Genomic DNA, 17,677 nt, shown 5'->3' on the forward strand with positions numbered 1-17,677 from the left:
CCCTCTCTCTCTCTCAAAAATAAACAACACAATTTTATTTTTTTTTTAATTTTTTTTTCAACGTTTATTTATTTTTGGGACAGAGAGAGACAGAGCATGAACAGGGGAGGGGCAGAGAGAGAGGGAGACACAGAATCGGAAACAGGCTCCAGGCTCCGAGCCATCAGCCCAGAGCCCGACGCGGGGCTCGAACTCACGGACCGTGAGATCGTGACCTGGCTGAAGTTGGACGCTTAACCGACTGCGCCACCCAGGCACCCCAAAACTACACAATTTTAAACATACTGGAAAAATCAAGAGAATTTTTCTCATTGTTTCAAAGTGGAAAAGACCTTCCTAAGTAAGACATGAAACCCAGAAGCCTACAGAAAAAAAAACCCAACAGATTTGAGCATGGAAAGGCTTATCATTTAATTACAGACACCATAAGGAAAAGCAAAATATAAGTGGAAGGCTGAAAGAAAATATGTAAAACATAAACTACAGACACAATTAAAATCCAGAATGTATGCAGATCTACTAACCTAAAGTCAAAGGGAAAAACTCAGTAGGAAAATAAGCAAAAATCATAAAGACATTTCACAGGAGGGTCATATGGGCAATAAAGATATAAAGTTTATATCATCATAATTATTCATTAGGAAAATTTGAATTAATACCAAGCATAAGATTTTTCTTCTCCACCGGATAGGCAAACTTTTAAATTTTTTCCAGCTTTATTGAGATATGATTGACATATAACATTGTAAGTTTAAGGTATACAATGTAGTGATTTTTTAAAGTATATTTATTTGTCTTGAGAGAGAGAGAGAGAGAGAGAGAGCACAGGTGGGGAAGGGGCAGAGAGAGAGAGGGAGAGAGAGAGAGAGAGAGGGAGGGAGAGAATCCCAAGCAGGTTCTGCACAGAGCCTGATGTGGGGTTCGATCTCATGAACCATGAGATCATGACCTGAGGTGAAATCAAGAGTTGGATGCTTAACCTATTGAGCCACCCAGGCACCCCAAAAGGTTTTATCTTTAAGTAATCTCTGCAGCCAGCATGGGGCTCGAACTCACAATCCTGAGATCAAGAGTCGTGCGCTCCACCCACTGATCCAGCCAGGTGCCCCCTTTTAGGTTTGAGATTGAACATTTTCTCAATAGCAAAAATTGTCCTAAAACCCTCTCTGTACATTTCAAATCTTTTTGGGTGCGAATTCTCCTTTGTGTTGATATCAGTGCACTTGCTTCTTCCTAGTAGGTTGTTGACTGGTATACTCATTTTTTTTTCTTTCTGTCCCTGAATTTTCAACCAAATGTCTGTCCTGTTGATAGAGGTCTGCCTCTTATTAATAAAACACACCTGGATTTTAAAATTTCACTCTGAAAGTCCCTACTTTGTAATAGTGGAATTTAATACACGCTCGTTTACTGTTATTGCCAATTTGTTTGATGTTATTCCTCCCACCTAATTTTATGTTGTCTGTTTGCCATGCTTTTATTATTTTGTTTTCTCCAGTTGCCATTTGTAAAACTGATTAAAATTTCTTTGTTCCAGGGGCGCCTGGGTGGCTCAGTCAGTTAAGCGTCTGACTTCGGCTCAGTTCATGATCTCATGGCTTGTGGGTTCGAGCCCCGCATCGGGCTCTGTGCTGACAGCTCAGAGCCTGGAGCCTGCTTTGGATTCTGTGTCTCCCTCTCTCTCTGCCCCTCCCCCGCTCATACTCTGTCTCTGTCTCTCTCTTTCTCTCTCTCTCAGAAATAAACATGAAAAAAATTAAAAAATTTCTTTGTTCCATTTTCCCTACTGGTTCTATTTTATAATGTTTAAAAAATTTTATACATATTAAGATCCTATTTTTAATAAGCATCTAGTACTAATCAGCATTCTTAAAAAAATTATTTGTTTATTTTTCAAATTTTATTTTAGAGAGAGTGAGAGAGAGAGAGAGAGAGAGAGCGGGTGGGGAAGGGGCAGAGAGAGAGGGAAACAGAAAATCTCCAGCAGGCTGTCAGCACAGAGCCCGTCATGGGGCACGGGGCTCGATCTCACAACTGTGAGATCATGACCTGAGTTGAAATTAAGAGTTGGACACTTAATCCACCCAGGTGCCCCGAACTAATCGGAAGTCTATTACTTTCTCCCATTCCCCTAAGATCCCTCGTGTCGTCTTCATGTCAGGTTTTTGTTCCATATTGTCATCAATATAAACACATTTGTTTAGATGTAACCAGAAATTATAGTGCATTTATACTGCATTCTTTGATCGTCACTCATGTGTCCAGTTTCATCTTCCTCCCTCCCTCCCTCCCTCCCTCCCCTCCTCCCTCCCTTCCCTCCTTCCTTCCTCCCTCCCTCCCTCCCCTCCTCCCTCCCTTGTTCCTTCCTTCTTCCCTCCCTCCCTCCCTTGTTCCTTCCTTCCTTCCCTCCTTCCTCCCTTCCTCCCTCCCTTCCTTCCTTCCTTATTTTGTTTTGTTAGGACATATTAGCAAATATTTGTTTTGGAGAGGGTCTCTAGATAGTACACTTTCTGATTTCTTGTTTGTCCAAACATGTCTTTAGCTTACCCTCACATTTGAATGGTGGCTTGGATAGATACTGATTTTTGGGTTCAAAATCACTGTCATGCAGAATGACTAATGATAAGTCTGGTGCGGGTCTGAGTTTTGTTTTCCTTCTCTGGAGGCTTTTTAGATTTAGACGACTGAAATATTGTCAGGATGTGTCCAGATGTGGGAGAAGGGGTCCTGTCTTCATTCCCCCCGTGTAATATTCAGTGGATCCCTTTCACATCGACATGTTCTGTGTTTCCTTCACCCTGGGGATTGCTCCTGTGCTGGCTCTCAGATGATTTCCTCTTATCCATTCTTTTGACTCCTATTAGTGGTTTTTGGAATTTATACCTCTGAACACCCCCCACCCCACTGTTCCATGTCTTGTCATTTTTTTTTTCTATATTCTGAGAGATTCCCTCAACTTTATCTTCCAGATCATGAATTTCGTTTTTCCCTGTTTCTATTCTGTGATTCGGCCCTTTTATTAAATGTCATATTTGGCCAGTCATCGTTTTAGCTTTTAAGTACGTTTTCTTACTGTTGGGTTGCTTTTTGTCCCAGAAGTCTGTTCTTCTTCATAAATGAAGTCTCCATTCCCATTCTTCGAAGTATGTGCACTTCTCCTTTGCTCCCTAAATGACCCATTTCCTACAGAGTCAGCTCTGGACCTTTGTCCAGGTTACGCACTGCGGTGCTTTTCTTTCACCTTCCTCGTTTCTCTCAGATACGAGGATCTACTTGATTTTGAATGACGACTCGCATCCACCAGTCTCGATCTGAGAGGAGCGGCTCTGTTGGCCCGGTGGTACTCTCCTCCCAGGACAGCAGGTGGCTGGCGGAGGCTCTGGGGGAGGAAGCAGGCCTCTGCCGCTGGTGGAGCGTATCTCTTTCCTGGGCAACGCTGCTCTCCCGGCCCATCCACGTGTCACACCACGCACACACGCGCGTGCTTGCTGTGGAGGCCCCACACCACCGCACGCCCTTCCTTCTCTGTCACGTTCCTGAACTCTCGTAAGGAGCTTTTTCCACTCAGGTAGATCGTTTTTGGTTTTAGTTGAAGGTCAAATGCTCAACTGCGTGCGTGCACGTGTGCGTGTGTGCGTGTGTGCGTGTGTGCGTGTGTGTGTGTGTGTGTGTGTAGTGTGGAGCTATAGGGATTGCTGGGGGAAGATGTCTTTCTCTTACGTTCTGAATATTGTATATGAATCACCTTGAAAAATTTCCCAGGCATCCCTTGGGGTCTTTGTTGTCTCTATTCTTGGAGTCTCTAATTCCACCATTACCTTAGAAGTGGTTGGTCCCTTCCTGCCCTTTAGGCTGTGTTCTCTCTTGTTTGTGTATCTCAGACAAACTCAATTGCATTTCCTTCAAGAAGGTCCTCACAATCTCGGAGTCCTTGGTCGTATTTCCTCTTGTTTTTCAGTGCCGTCGTGGGGATGCACGCATCAGGTGGTGGATGGGGGACATGTATATGACGCACGCGCATAACGGTTCCGCCCGTGTTAACGGTTTGAGCAGAAGGTCAGGTGGACCGTGTGATGAGTCTGACACCAGCTGGTTGAAAAATGATAACCATGCTTTCCTCGGCGTCTGTTCCAGGCCCCGTGTGCAGTTTGTCTAGTGCTGAGCTCCTACTAGAACAGAAACTCCATGTGGACGGGGCCATAGACTGTCTCGTCTGCTACTGTGTTCCTAGTGCCCAGCCCGGTGCCGGCCAAGGCACCTCTGTTGAATGAAAACCCTGTCAGACAAGTAGCTTTGCTACCATTTAGTAAATGACGAAACCGAAGCTCAGACAGGTTTATTAGCCTTCGCTACGTTGTAAGTACTGGAGAGCGGATGCAAATACAGACCCATATGCCCTGAGCTCGCTCTTGCGTCCTATACTACTATTATAAGGGGTTCTTTAAGTGAAACTCCAGAAAGGAGATACGAACCATCGTTCCAGAGCTCTGTTCTTCTCCCGGTAATGAACTTGCCTATCAAGGTTCGCCCTTGTGTGTGATGCAAAGCAGTGATCTCTTCTCAAGGGCAACGGGCACAGAGTTTCGAAGGGAGGGATGTGGCTTTAGAGCCGTTCATCTTAATAAGTCCCAAGACTTTTAAGTTCTTCTAGGTTCAGAGTTGACCCCACGATGAGACCTGATGAATGCAGAAATTTTGCTTTAGGGCAAATATATGGAAGCATGTTGCTGCCCAAGCCAAGTCCCACTGTATTCTACACCCACTAGCTTTCTTCTGAAAATTCCAGTTACCTCTGGGGCATTAACAAACCATGTCGCACGTGACATAGTAAAGGACCAGGTACCTTTTCTATCCGGCCACATTTGTGTTCTTACAGTACACTTCTCACTTTGTATCCCCGGACGCTGCCTTCATTCGAGGCCTCCTCATTCTTTGCCAACAGTCCACTGGCTCGTCTGTCTGTCTACAGTCTTGTCACTTCAGATTCATTCTCTACACAGCAGCCAGAGTGATCTCTCCAAACCAGAAATCAGATCACAACATACCTCTTATTAAATCTCTTTAATAGCTCCCTGAGGGCCTGAAATAAAATAGCGTTAGAGGGGATGTGCTGTATGATCTGGCCCTTCTCCTCTCTCTGGCTTCATTTCCCATCACTTCCTTCCCTGCCGAACTGCGGTTGAGGTAATTTGATGGGCTGAGGTCATGTGGTGTAGATACTCCGTATGATACGTACACGTTCATCTAAGTCGATGCTTTCCGATATGGAAAAGTGTTATTCTGTACCATGGGTGTTAGGGTTTAGGTCTCAGAACCCAACCGGATAGATACAATCAACATGATTCCTTGCAGATGCTTCTCCAAGAGTGGCACGATGGCTATATTCCAGAAAACGTACATCTTAATCTCCTAAGCTTTTTTCTAAGTTACAGGCATGTTGGACTTCATTGGCATATGGGAGGCAGCAGCTAAGGGCAGGCCAGAAGCTCCAGGCTCTAAAATCTAGAGAAGTCCAAGCGTCCCGGATGCATGAATCTGCCTAGCAGTTAAGGGAGAGGAGGTCGGGTAAGGCAAGTCAGCGCAGCACCATTCCATCCTCCAGTCCGAGAGCAAACCTCCGAGTGTTCACTCGGCTTTGGTTCTCGTCACATTTGGGGGGTTCTCGTTCCCTTTCTTGCTTACTGCAACCAGAAAGAACTCGTGGTCTTGCAGATGAAGTTTATTCCTCATTAGCCTTTGGTTCATTTGTCGTTGACAAGGAGACTGGAACGTGACAGGCACTGTGTCAGGTGCTGAGGTATTTTCCTGGAGTGCTCGTTTCTGTGGCAAGCAGCCCGAAAATCCGGGGAGCTTAACCCGAGAGGCCTTGAACTGCTCTGCTCGCCGCCCTCTCTCAGGCAGCGGAAGAGAGTTTCCTCCACGCATTCAGTGAGCGGGGCTCCCTTCACCTTGTCCTTGGAGGCCTCGCTCATTCGGTGGGCACACGTCCCTTTAGCTCAACGCTGTTACACGGCTGCTCCTGTAAACCGTGTGAGGGAAACTAGGAGACGCAGTCCTCCCGTGAATCTAGGGGGGAGAGGACACCGACACTGGTGATCACTGCCGGTGTCTCAGGCCGATGCTCCCAGAGATGTCGCGTTACAGTAATAGGCCAAGAGGTCGAGACCTGGAGGTGCGACTGCCAAGGGAATGTCATGGAAAAACACGGGGTGAGGGCGTGGGAAGCATAAAGAACTACGGAGGAAGCATCGTTTTGTTTTGTTTTGTTTCTGAGACAGAGAAAAGCAGGGCCAAATGTAGAAGTGTCACGATTGTCCTTGGACTTTCAAATAGCTAGACAAGAGTCCCGTCACTGCTATTTTCCAAGTGCCGCTTAGCCGAGCCAAGAGTGGGAAAGCCAAACGGAACACGTCACTTTACGCACATGACCTTCCGCATTGGCTGAGCAGCGCTCTTGGCCACATCCTGAACTACGCGGGCACTGAGGATGCAAACATGAAGGAAGCCGGGCTCTGCCCTCCCAGAGTTCTCGACCCAGGAAGGAGGGAGGCGTGTAGGCAGCTAACCACGTGCGGCTTGGAACGCGCCTGCACTTCCGGTCCAGGGACCTGCTGTCATGTGGGAGGGCAGGCAAGGAAGCCATTCGCCCCTGCTGGGAGGGGCCGTAGGTAGCAAAGAACATGTCATTGGAGCCTTAGACCACGGCTGGGGTTATGACCGGGAAAGGCGGGTCCCAAGGACAATTGAAGCAGAAATAAAGGGCTGAGGGAAGACATAGGGAGATGGTATCTCTAAGGAGTTGGTGGCTTGTCTTTTTTTCAGTGGGATCCCCGGGGCCAAGGCGGGGGCGTGGACACCAGTGGGGCGCGAACTCAGGAACCTAAGATCAACACCTGAGCTGAGATCAAGAGTTCAGAGGCTTGACCGACTGAGACACCAGGCGCCCCCTCGTGGTGGCTTATTTTTAAAACCTCATTGGTCTCCAGAAAGGCCTCCTAAAACAACGGTTTGTCCTGATAGCGCATGGTTTGAAACAGCAACATTTCTATTATTACAGAGAAAGACGATTGTATATAAAATCGTGGTAGTCATTTTAGATATTTTGAGTTTTCTATTGGGCAAGAATTGTCTCCTCATGTAAAGATCAGACCAGCAGAAATATTTGCAACCATATTTATGCTCTTTCCTATTTATTCATTTTTTTTAACCTTATGTAATACTTATCGGGCACTGTTGTAAGAACTTCATATATTCACCTATTTGATTCTCAGAACAACCTTGTAAAGTAAGGACTATTATTATCTGCATTTTACAAACAGGAACGTAGCTCACCCAGCCAGGAAGAAGTGTCACATGGGTTTCGGACCCAAGCAAACGAAGGCTCTGGATTCTGGACTCTCTCTCTCTTTTTTTTTAATGTTTATTTTTGAGAGGGAGAGAGAGAGAGAGAGAGCGAGCAGGGGAGGGGCAGAGAGAGAGGGAACCACAGAATCCGAAGCAGGCTCCAGACTCTGAGCCTGATGCGGGGCTCGAACTCATGAACAGCGTCAGACGACGTCAGACTCTTAATGGGTGGGCAATTTTCCATCATTTACTCCTATCAAACAATACATGATGAGATTTATTCTGTGACACCAGCCGCCTTGGAGTTCGTGGAAAGATGATACACTTCAGGGAACGAATAGAGTAAAGGGGGCAAATCGTCAAATAGAAAAATCGTGGCTCGAGCAGAGGCCCGGAAGGCTAGCTTTGCCGAGTGGAACCGGCCGGGCGGAGGTGTGATGGGGTGGGCTGCTGGGGGCATGCCTGTGCCAGGGCGAAGAAGACAGGGCCGCGAAGCAGACTGTGCAGAGAAGAAGCAGCAGGCTCTGGCAGCGGGTGGGAAGGAGGGGTGAGTGAGAGGCACGACTCCCCGGCAGCGTCCATCTGCTGTCTTGTCTCTCGTCTGCCAGTCGAATTTAGCCGCGCGACTTCCGGGGGCCGACTGCCCTTCACCTTAGAACGTACTGTTGACAAACAAGCATGGTACTTACAAGTGAGGAAGTGCTGCCTCGGATCAGCTGGTGGTTCTGGAAGGAAACAGGGCGGAGAACTGCCCCACTGGGAAACTCTCAAAACGCAGACCAGTGGTCATCTTTTTTTTTTTTTTTTTAATTTTTTTTTTCCAACGTTTATTTATTTTTGGGACAGAGAGAGAGACAGAGCGTGAACGGGGGAGGGGCAGAGAGAGAGGGAGACACAGAATCGGAAACAGGCTCCAGGCTCCGAGCCATCAGCCCAGAGTCCGACACGGGGCTCGAACTCACGGACCGCGAGATCGTGATCTGGCTGAAGTCGGACGCTCAACCGACTGCGCCACCCAGGCGCCCCGACCAGTGGTCATCTTTGAGTGACAGGCCCCACTGGCCCTGACAGGCCCAAGGCCTCTCTCGCCGGTGATAAATCCCATGCCGTGGCTTCTCAGTGCAGAGGTGATCGGAGGACACCGGAGAGGCCAGAACCGGCAATCCCCGGGTTTGGGCCTGGGCGCCCCGATGGCTCATGCAGATGAGTTGGGTGCTCAAGTGCAGTGTAAGTGTCTTAAAATCGGTCACTCGTATCAGTTCAACCCATTGGACTCCGTTTTCAGTGGCGGCGGGTTTCCTTTGTTCCTTGAACCCTTTCATTCTGTCTCCCGCTGGCCACAGGGCCCCTCCTGGTGTTCCGAGAGAAGCACGCTTTGTCGCTTTGGTGCTTAGGACAAAGAGGTCGATCTCCCTCCTCTCTGGCGTTTTCAGAACCAGGTTGACTGGCCTTGGGCAAGCTGCTAAATTCCTAGGCCTCTCTGCTGTCCTGTCTGCGGCCTAAACGCACGCTGAGTTCCCTCCGTGAAAGAGCCGCTCAAGTACGGACGGTCAAGATGTGAAAGCCTCCAAGCCCTCCGTGCCTGGCGCTGTCGGCGCCCTCAGCGCGGCCCCGAACGGATTAGCTCGGAAGGGTGTGCAAACTCACAGACGCGAGCTCTTGCAGCCTTCGGGCGAGTGACAAGCCGTCCGGCCCCAAATGTGCGCGCTCTCCAGTCCACCGGGCTTGGCGTCGAGTCGGGGAGGCGTGTGTTGGCCATTGCTGGAGCTGCGGGTCTCTGGGGGGCGGTGGGGGGGGGGGGGGTGTTCCCTTTGTTTCTACCCGGGACACCGCTTGCCGAATTGCCCCTCCCATCTATCCCAGGGACTTGCTATTTCATTTCTGTCTTTCCTGAGCGACTGTAACCTGCTCGACGGGGTCTGCCTTTGCGATTCTGCCGGGAGACTGCTTTCTCGGCCCATCTTTCTTTTGAACTGAGGTGCAATTGACAGATAGCACTGTGCAACTTTAAGGTGGACAACGTGTGGATTCGATACGTTGACATACTGCGGTATGATTGTCCCCTTGGCGAAACATTAGCCGACACCCCGCCCCCCCCCCCCATCCTGACACATCATGCTCATTTCATTTTGTTTTCCTCCATCTGAAACCAAAGAAGGACTTGTTCTCGGGAATTCATAGGTGTGTTAAAGGTGGCCCGCGTGTAAGCGCCAGTCACGGACTGTTGACAGGTACGCGGGTTAATTGATTTCGGTCAGTTTTAAAGGTCAGCCCCTCTTCCTTCCTGCTTCCGGCCCCCAGGCAGAGGCTCCTGTACACTAATGGGCAATTTTCATTTTACCAGGTTCCCTTAATTCCCGGGTCAGATGTGTTAAATCTGCCCCTGGTTTTTCTTCACAAAGTGACAGCAGGTTTTAATCTTCCTACACACACTGTAGCAGCTATGCAAACATTTCATTAACAAAAGAAAAGTGGGAAGCATTAAACCTGTAGGTAACTTGTGCCTAGCATTTGATATCAGTAGACTTTAAGATGCCCCAAAGTAAGGATAAATCCGTGTGCCTTAAATTCTACTTTATTTCAAAAAGCTTGAGGAGTCATAACAAAGAAACTAAACTCCATCTAGGGAATTAAAAAACGTAAGAAGAACTTCTGAATTAGTATTCAGCTACACAATGCTCTAAAAGCATATGTGGCAGAAATAATAAAACAAAGCAACTTCCAGGCAAAAATTCGCATTCTGAATGGGAAAGCTATAAAATGTGAGGCAGGCAAGGCTTTTAGATGAAAAACTGTTTAATATAATATTTACATGCTGTCCTTTGTAAGTTTTTGGAATTATGTTGACGTTTGTTCTCCAGACACAAAATTGTTCAAAGATAGCTGGAAAAGTCAACGCTGGGACTTTGATTTGTCTTGGTTTTATTGCCATTAAAGTGATTTATTATGTTTATTTCATAGTTCTCCTCCCCGAGAATTTTTAATGCATTGCTGATGTTTTATTAGTTGGAGAATGTTTTTATACCAAAGAATCTGCCTATGGATTCTGTACTTACTGGTATAAAAAGTAAGGACAAATTTCTACTGCCTTCCTAGCTCATTTTTATTTGAACATAATTCATACTATGTACAAACAGAAATATTTATTGCCTACTTTCTGTTTTTGGTTTTCCTTTGTTTATTTTATTCCATTTCTTTTTCAAGTTCTTCTTTAGATTCCAGTTACCATACAGTGTCCTATTAGTTTCACGTGTACAACATAGTGATTCAACCCTTCCATACGTCACCCGGTGCTCATCGTGAGTGCCCTCCTTAATCCCCATCGACTGTTCCAGGCGGGCCCCGGCCACCGGCCGCGGCGCCGGGGGGCCTTAAAGGGTACAGGTTAGCTACTGTACTTTTAGGTGCATGCCCCTTCCTCCGTGCAGTCCTCCCGAATTCAGTAGTAGAAAATCATCAACCTTAAACCCCTGATTGGACTTTTCTTTACCTCCCTCATAGTATTCTTCCTTTCCTCCTGTTCACTTGTTTGTTTCCGTGAGTATACACTTTCCTCTCCAGTTGTGTGCTGAGTCTGGAGAAGCATAGGTGAAAAACACAGTCCCTACGCCTAAAGAGCCCACCTTTCAGGAAGGAAATTGACAAATCAGCAACAAACGTATCTGGCTGGTTTCATAAAAGTAACCTTGTAGTGGGGCACCTGGGTGGCTCAGTTGGTTACGTCTCTGACTTTCGCTCAGGTCACGACCTCACGGTTCATCAGTTCAGGCCCCGCGTTGGGTCTCTGTTGTCTGCATGGAGGCCTCTTCAGATCCTCTGTCTCCCTCGCTCTGCCCTTACCCAGCTCCTGTGCTCCTTCTCTCTCTCTCTCTCTCTCTCTCTCTCTCAAAAATAAATTAAAACACTAAAACAAATTAAAAACATAAGCTTGTAGTTAGTTTGGACTCAATTCATTTTATATGACATTTTAAAAAGATGCCATCAAAAGAAAATTCCTTTAAAGCTAAAAAAAAAAAAAAAAAAAAGCCCCTTTTCCTGTAGGTGATATTGCCGATTTTTATTTCGAAGTTGTTGAATTCCACGTAGGCACCATGCCTGTGTCTGGGGAGCCCGTCACCAGGGAAACTGGAGGTCTGAGGCTTATAAAGGTTCCGGGGACTTTGGGCCAGAGACTTCGTGTCTGTAGACCTGGAATGGGGCCCAGAAAAGCCCCTTTCCCCTCCCCCTCAATGCACGCACACTCAGCCCCAGCAACACAAGTGACTCGGATGCCAGGTACGCACAGACTACAGACAGATGTCATCTTAGACCTTCTTCGCACAGTGCCCACCTACGAGTTCATTTTCGGTGTGAATATAAGTGCTCAGTAGTTGGGACCGACTGCCAGCTCTTTGGGTTACGGTACGGGAAGAACATCTCAAAGGAAGCGATATTTGAGCTAGGCCCTGACTGAGTGAGAACGGAAGACTCAGAAAGACTTTCCAAGCAGACGGAGCAGAGAACAAAAAGGCTTGGGGATCAGAAGGGGCGTGGGCAGCAAGGTCTCCTCAAGGAGGCTGGTGTGGTCCAAGTCAAGGGCAGAGCGAGGGTACTAAGTCCCAGCTCTACTAGTTGCTAGCTGAATGGCCTTGGGAGGATGCCTAACCTCTCTGAACCTGCAGGATGAGGCTAATAGCGCCCACCACTCTGTAAGAATGAAAGATGTACGGAAAGCACCGAACATTCGCCTGGCTCAAAACAGGCCTTTGAGAAATGGTCACTGTTATTATTAATGCTATCCGTATGCTTGGAATTTTCCATCAGTAAACGAGAGAGGCTATAAAATTCAAAAAGCCACATCCATTTATTCATGAATTACCAAGGGAGTTGAGGCACGCCCGAGAGCTAGGCTTTAATCCTCATGCTCGCCGATCGGCGTCTGTAGACGACTTAAAATGTGTCCAGCACTGGACAATTCTCCCAGCTCTCTTTTCCTTTTTCAACAGGTAGACTCAGCCAGGAGGCAACTTTGTTCTAGTTCATCAAAGAATAAATCATCTTAATCCTGAAATCCCGGCCCAGTCATAACCTTCTGCACACACAGGAGGATGCAGTCGGAGCTCCTCAGTGCAAGTGCACGGTTCCCAATGGCAGGCTGCTGCCTTCTCTGTACACGGGTGTAACTCAAATACAGTCTCCCCTCCCGTGCCCCGGCCCCCCCTCCAGAAAAAAAACCCATACAAAACTGATAACTACAGGCCACATCTTTTAAACATGCAGTGTTTACTCTATCAGTTGAATTCGTTCTTGTAAGTGTTGTGAACAGTGCCTGGCTTGGGGTAAGTGCTAGCTCTATGTTAAGCAAAGTAGATGAAAGATTTCTAGCCTTATGAGGGTAGGGGACCACGCTAAATTCACAGTGTCTCCCCCCCGCCCTTCCTTAAAGCTGCCCCAGGTACAGCCTGGTTTTATTTTTTAGTTCTTTTTTTCTCAACTGATTATTCCAAACTAGATCTCTTAGAGAAATCTTACCCAGCCCAGGGACGGGAGCCGTGTACGGTTGGGGAAATTATTGGAGCTGAGAAGGGAACGAAGAAGTGAGCAAGCGGATATTAAAGAGTAAACATTTGCTGGGGTGCAGACAAGAGGTTGGGAGTCAGACTCCTCGAATTCTTAGGACTGTGCTTTACACGGGGGCCGCGCGACGTGACCTAAGCGCATCAGCTCCCTTCGCTGTTATGACAGCCTGGGAACGGATGGAATTACGCCCTTGCTCTGGACGGCACTAAGACTCTGTCCCTCCTTTGTCGCAGAGTATCTCGGATGCACACCACCACCCATCACGCAAGGAGAGCCCAGCGTGGTGGCAGTTCATACATCCACCTTGGAGCGGGAAGAAGATGGTAACCTTTATTCGTGTTAAGTCTGTGGTGTCAGGGAACTCGAGGGCCCTTTGGGGCTGTTCTGATTTCTCTTCTCCCTGTTCGAGATGCATGGGGCGGGCTTTGCCTTTGGAAGGTTAAACTCCTGCTCCAAGGAGTTTCGACCCCACCTACATTTGTGGCTTCATCAATTTGTGTTTTTGCTTATGCCTGCGAGTATTTTAATTTAGACTTTCACCAAGGTTATTAACAGCCACCTGCTCTGAGCTCTTGTCCTGTCCCTGGGATTTATTGAGCAGGCAAAACTCCACATCCACGCAATCCCTGATGCCTGCACTTGGCATATTCATAGCGTAGGGGGAGAGACAAGGCACTTGAGAGTAACTAGACTACTCATTTCAAATGCAGTACTCACGAGTCCTCATTTTGCGCCAGGTACTGTGTGAGTAGTTCTCATGCAACGATCCCCACAGTAACTCTGCGACATAGACATGGGTATTATTCCCATTTTAGAGATGGTGAAATCGAGAGACGGGAGGGAGTTGTGAGCACATCAGAATACAGCGTAATATTTGGTCCATTTGAGTCACCCTGGTTTCGCCTCAGTGGAGATAAGAAGCAGAAATACTCGGGGCGCCTGGGTGGCTCGGGTTATCATCTCAGAGCTCGTGGGTTCGAGCCCCACGTCAGGCTCTGTGCTGACAGCTCGGAGCCTAGAGCCTGCTTCCGATTCTGTCTCCCTCTCTCTCTGCCCCTCCCCCACTCGCTCTCTGTCTCTCTCTCTCTCTCTCTCTCCGAAATAAATAAACATTAAAAAATTAAAAAAAAAAAAAGCTCTTTCTCTTCAAGAATGAGAAAAACTCCTCACAGAGCACAGGCCCAGGCCCACCCACCCCACCTCACACATGCAGCATTTTAGCAGCCTCCCAACCTTTCTTCACGGCTCCACCAACTCCAGTCTGGTTTGGGCAGAACTGAAGGCACTTTTGTCCAAAAGATATTGGCAAAGAAGAGAAATTGGTAAAAATCAAACCCGAGAAGACAGCATGTGTCAAAATTGAATTATCTTTTCTAACTGTACAACTGCACACACACACACACACACACACACACACACACAGGCAGGCGGAGTCGAGATTTGTGTACCCTGAAGCAATTTTGAAATGTGTTCATGTGCTTTTATGCATTTCTGGCCCTTTATCCTTCTTACACAATAGTCTTGGTAATTTCTGTAAACGACGGGAAAGTTTTGCAGTGGCTTTTCTTTGTTAATAATTTTTATTCGGTTTTCGAATTGCAAAAAGTTTAATTCATTTGCCAATTATACTGGCTCTGTATGCTTTTCAATGCTGCTTGAATTTTTAAATTTTGCCTCTGGCTCTAAACGAATTGTCAGGCACTAGTCTTATTAATGACGTTAGTTTATCTTGAGGTGATCCTGGAGCATGCTTGTTATTTCCAAACTATTTTTTTCCCATTTTCTAGATAATTTTTCCTTTTAAATTTTAATACGTTTTTAGTCAGACAAGTTCATTTTACCTATTTCGTATTTTAGACCGCTGCAAATTGCTTTTTATTTTGGATTCAAGCAGGGTTAATGGTCTTTGTGGCAAAGAAGAACAGAAAGAAATCTTTGGGTAGGAATAAGAGGATTAGCAGTTTGGTTTGGGGATAGTTTTGAAATACGCATTACATTTTTTGTTGATTTAGCGTTCCCATCAAAATGTGAAATGAAGAGATGAGAAATCGGTTCTGCAGATCACGTCTTATTTATTAATCCTTACAAAACCGTTAGGCATTTTGTATCTTTCACCGGACTTAATTAGATCTTCTACTCCCGTAGCTTGGCCAATCACAGTGACTAAAGATAATGTAGACACGGCCCGCTAAATAGTGACCCAACTACTACCCGGAAACATTCATTTTCTGGCACCTCGTTGTGTCAGCTTATCTGCCACTTCGACCAATTGTTTTCAAATAAAATATTCCATTGTCTTTCTACCGTCCCCAGAGTTCACCACTTAAAATCTGCCTGTCACCGAGGCAATTTCTTGCTCAAAAAAGTCCTCAACTCAGTAGCAGGATAAATCGCCAATTCCTGAGCGTGGCATTCAGCACCGAGGACATAAGAGATGCTCAGTGACTTTTGTTGGTCATAAGAGTAATAGTATCGTGGAGGGCTTTTCGTGGATTATGTCCTATAGTCCCACAGAACAGTTCTGCGTGGCAGGTGCTGCTATGGTCCTCCTTTTCCACATAAGGAAATGGACACTCAGACACGTTAATAATGACTCCAAGGATACCCTGAACTTGAACTCATCTCTGTTGGACTCTTATGTTCTTTTCATTGCTTTCTGCTATCTATCACTAGCCATATTTCTCTGGCTCTAAATCCTTTGGACTTTTTTTAAATGTTTATTGTTGAGAGAGAGACAGAGCGCGAGCAGGGGAGGGGAAGAGAGAGGAAGACACAGAATCCAAAGCAGGCCCCAGGCTCTGAGCTGTCAGCACGGAGCCCAATGCAGGGCTCGAACTCACAGACTGCAGGTTCGTGACCTGGGCTGAAGCTGGATGCTTAACCAACTGAGCCACCCAGGTGCCCCGGCTGTTTTGTTTTGTTTTGTTTTTTTTTTTTATCGTGCTAAAACATACATAACATAAAGCGTATGCTTTTAGCCATTTTGAAGTGTGTGATTCAGTGGCAGTAAGTAATTCACGATGTTGTGCAACCATCGGCATTATCTACCTCCAGAACTTTTTTGTTATCCCAAACAGAAGCTTGTTACCCATTAAACAATTACCCTTCAACCCCTCTTACCCCAATACCTGGTAGCCTTCATTCTACTTTCTCTCTGTGGAGATTTGCCTGTTCTGGGCAGAATCTATCATATTCGTGGAATCATGTCATGTTTGTCCTCGTATGTCAGGCTTATCTCACTTAGCATAGTGTTTTCAAAGTTCATGCGTATGGTAGCAGAACCTCCTTCCCTTTTAAGGCAGAATATTCCATGGCATTGTATACGTTTGGTTTATCCGTTCAGCTACTGACGGGCGTTTGGGCTGTTTGTACATTTGGCCTTATGAATGCTGCTGCTGGGAACACGGGTGTATGAGTATCTGAGTCCCTGCTCTTCTTTTGCATATATAGTTAGGAGTGCAACTGTTGGTTTGTATGGTAATTCCCTTCTTGATTTTGTGAGGAACCACCATCCTATTTTCTCCAGCAGCCCCATCACGTTGCATTCCCAACCGCAACGCAAAACCATTCCGGTGTCTCCATATCGTCTCCAACGTGCATCATTTTCTGTTTCTTTCATAACAACAGCCGTCTCAATGGGTGTGAAGCGGCATCTCACGGTGGTTGCGATTTGCATTTCCACAATTACCAGTGACGCTGATCCCCTCTCCATGTGCTTGTTGGCCACTTGCGTATCTTCTTAAATGAGTTTTTTTTAAAAAAATTTTTTAATGTTTTATTTTATTTTTGAGACAGAGAGAGACAGAGCATGAATGGGGGAGGGGCCGAGAGAGAGGGAGACACAGAATCTGAAGCAGGCTCCAGGCTCCAGGCTCTGAGCCAACAGCCCAGAGCCCGACGTGGGGCTCGAACTCACAGACCGCTGAAGACCTGAGCTGAAGTCGGACACTTAACTGACTGAGCCACCCAGGCGCCCCCTTGCGTATCTTCTTTGGAGAAACATCTATCCACATCTTTTGCCCATTTTAAAAATGACTTGTGTATCTGTTTTTGTTGCCTCAGTGTTAGTTTTTTAATAAAAATATTTAAGCAGAATAAATTGCATGGAGGGCATTGCGTTAGATACTCGGAGGGATAAAAAGTAGGACAGTTCTGACCCTTAAGGAATAGTAGCAGGAGGGCACCGAAGAGAAATGTACAGAGGACGAATAGGTGAGGGTGACAGGTGCCCAAAGAGGCGCTGACAGGGGAGGGGACACCACATCTCTTTCAAGTGTTTTGAGAAGTAATCAGGTAAGCCTGCATGAGGGTCTTGAATGGCAGAATCAGATTCCTAACTACTTTAATAAGCAGCAGGAGCTTGCGGAAGTTTCTAAGAAGGAAAGGGAGCTGAAGAGGGCCGGGTCTTGAGTAATATTTCCTCCATTCTCATGTTTTTGTTTAGCTGGATGTCACGTAGCCTCTAGTAGATACTTTGCACATGTCCGACATCCAAGAAATGATTGACTGATAGCACAGAGCCCGAGGCAGCAGTCCATTTGCTGATGTGTTGTTTATCTGAATATGTAGAAAATCAATGGATTTTTTTTAACAGTCTGACTCCCTATATAATTATTTTGTCAAAGCTACCAATGCTTTTCCAGAATAATGAATGGGTTACCTGAGTGCGTCTTTTATTCCAATGGATTTTATAGGAACTGCAGCTGTTTTATTAGAGTGTGTGTTTGCCGGGACAATTAAGAAGAAAATGGAGCTATTACGAAAAGAACATAGG

The sequence above is a fragment of the Herpailurus yagouaroundi genome, unplaced genomic scaffold, assembly GCF_014898765.1.
Source record: "Herpailurus yagouaroundi ecotype Mexico unplaced genomic scaffold, PumYag 67503, whole genome shotgun sequence".
Classification (NCBI taxonomy): Eukaryota; Metazoa; Chordata; class Mammalia; order Carnivora; family Felidae; genus Herpailurus; species Herpailurus yagouaroundi.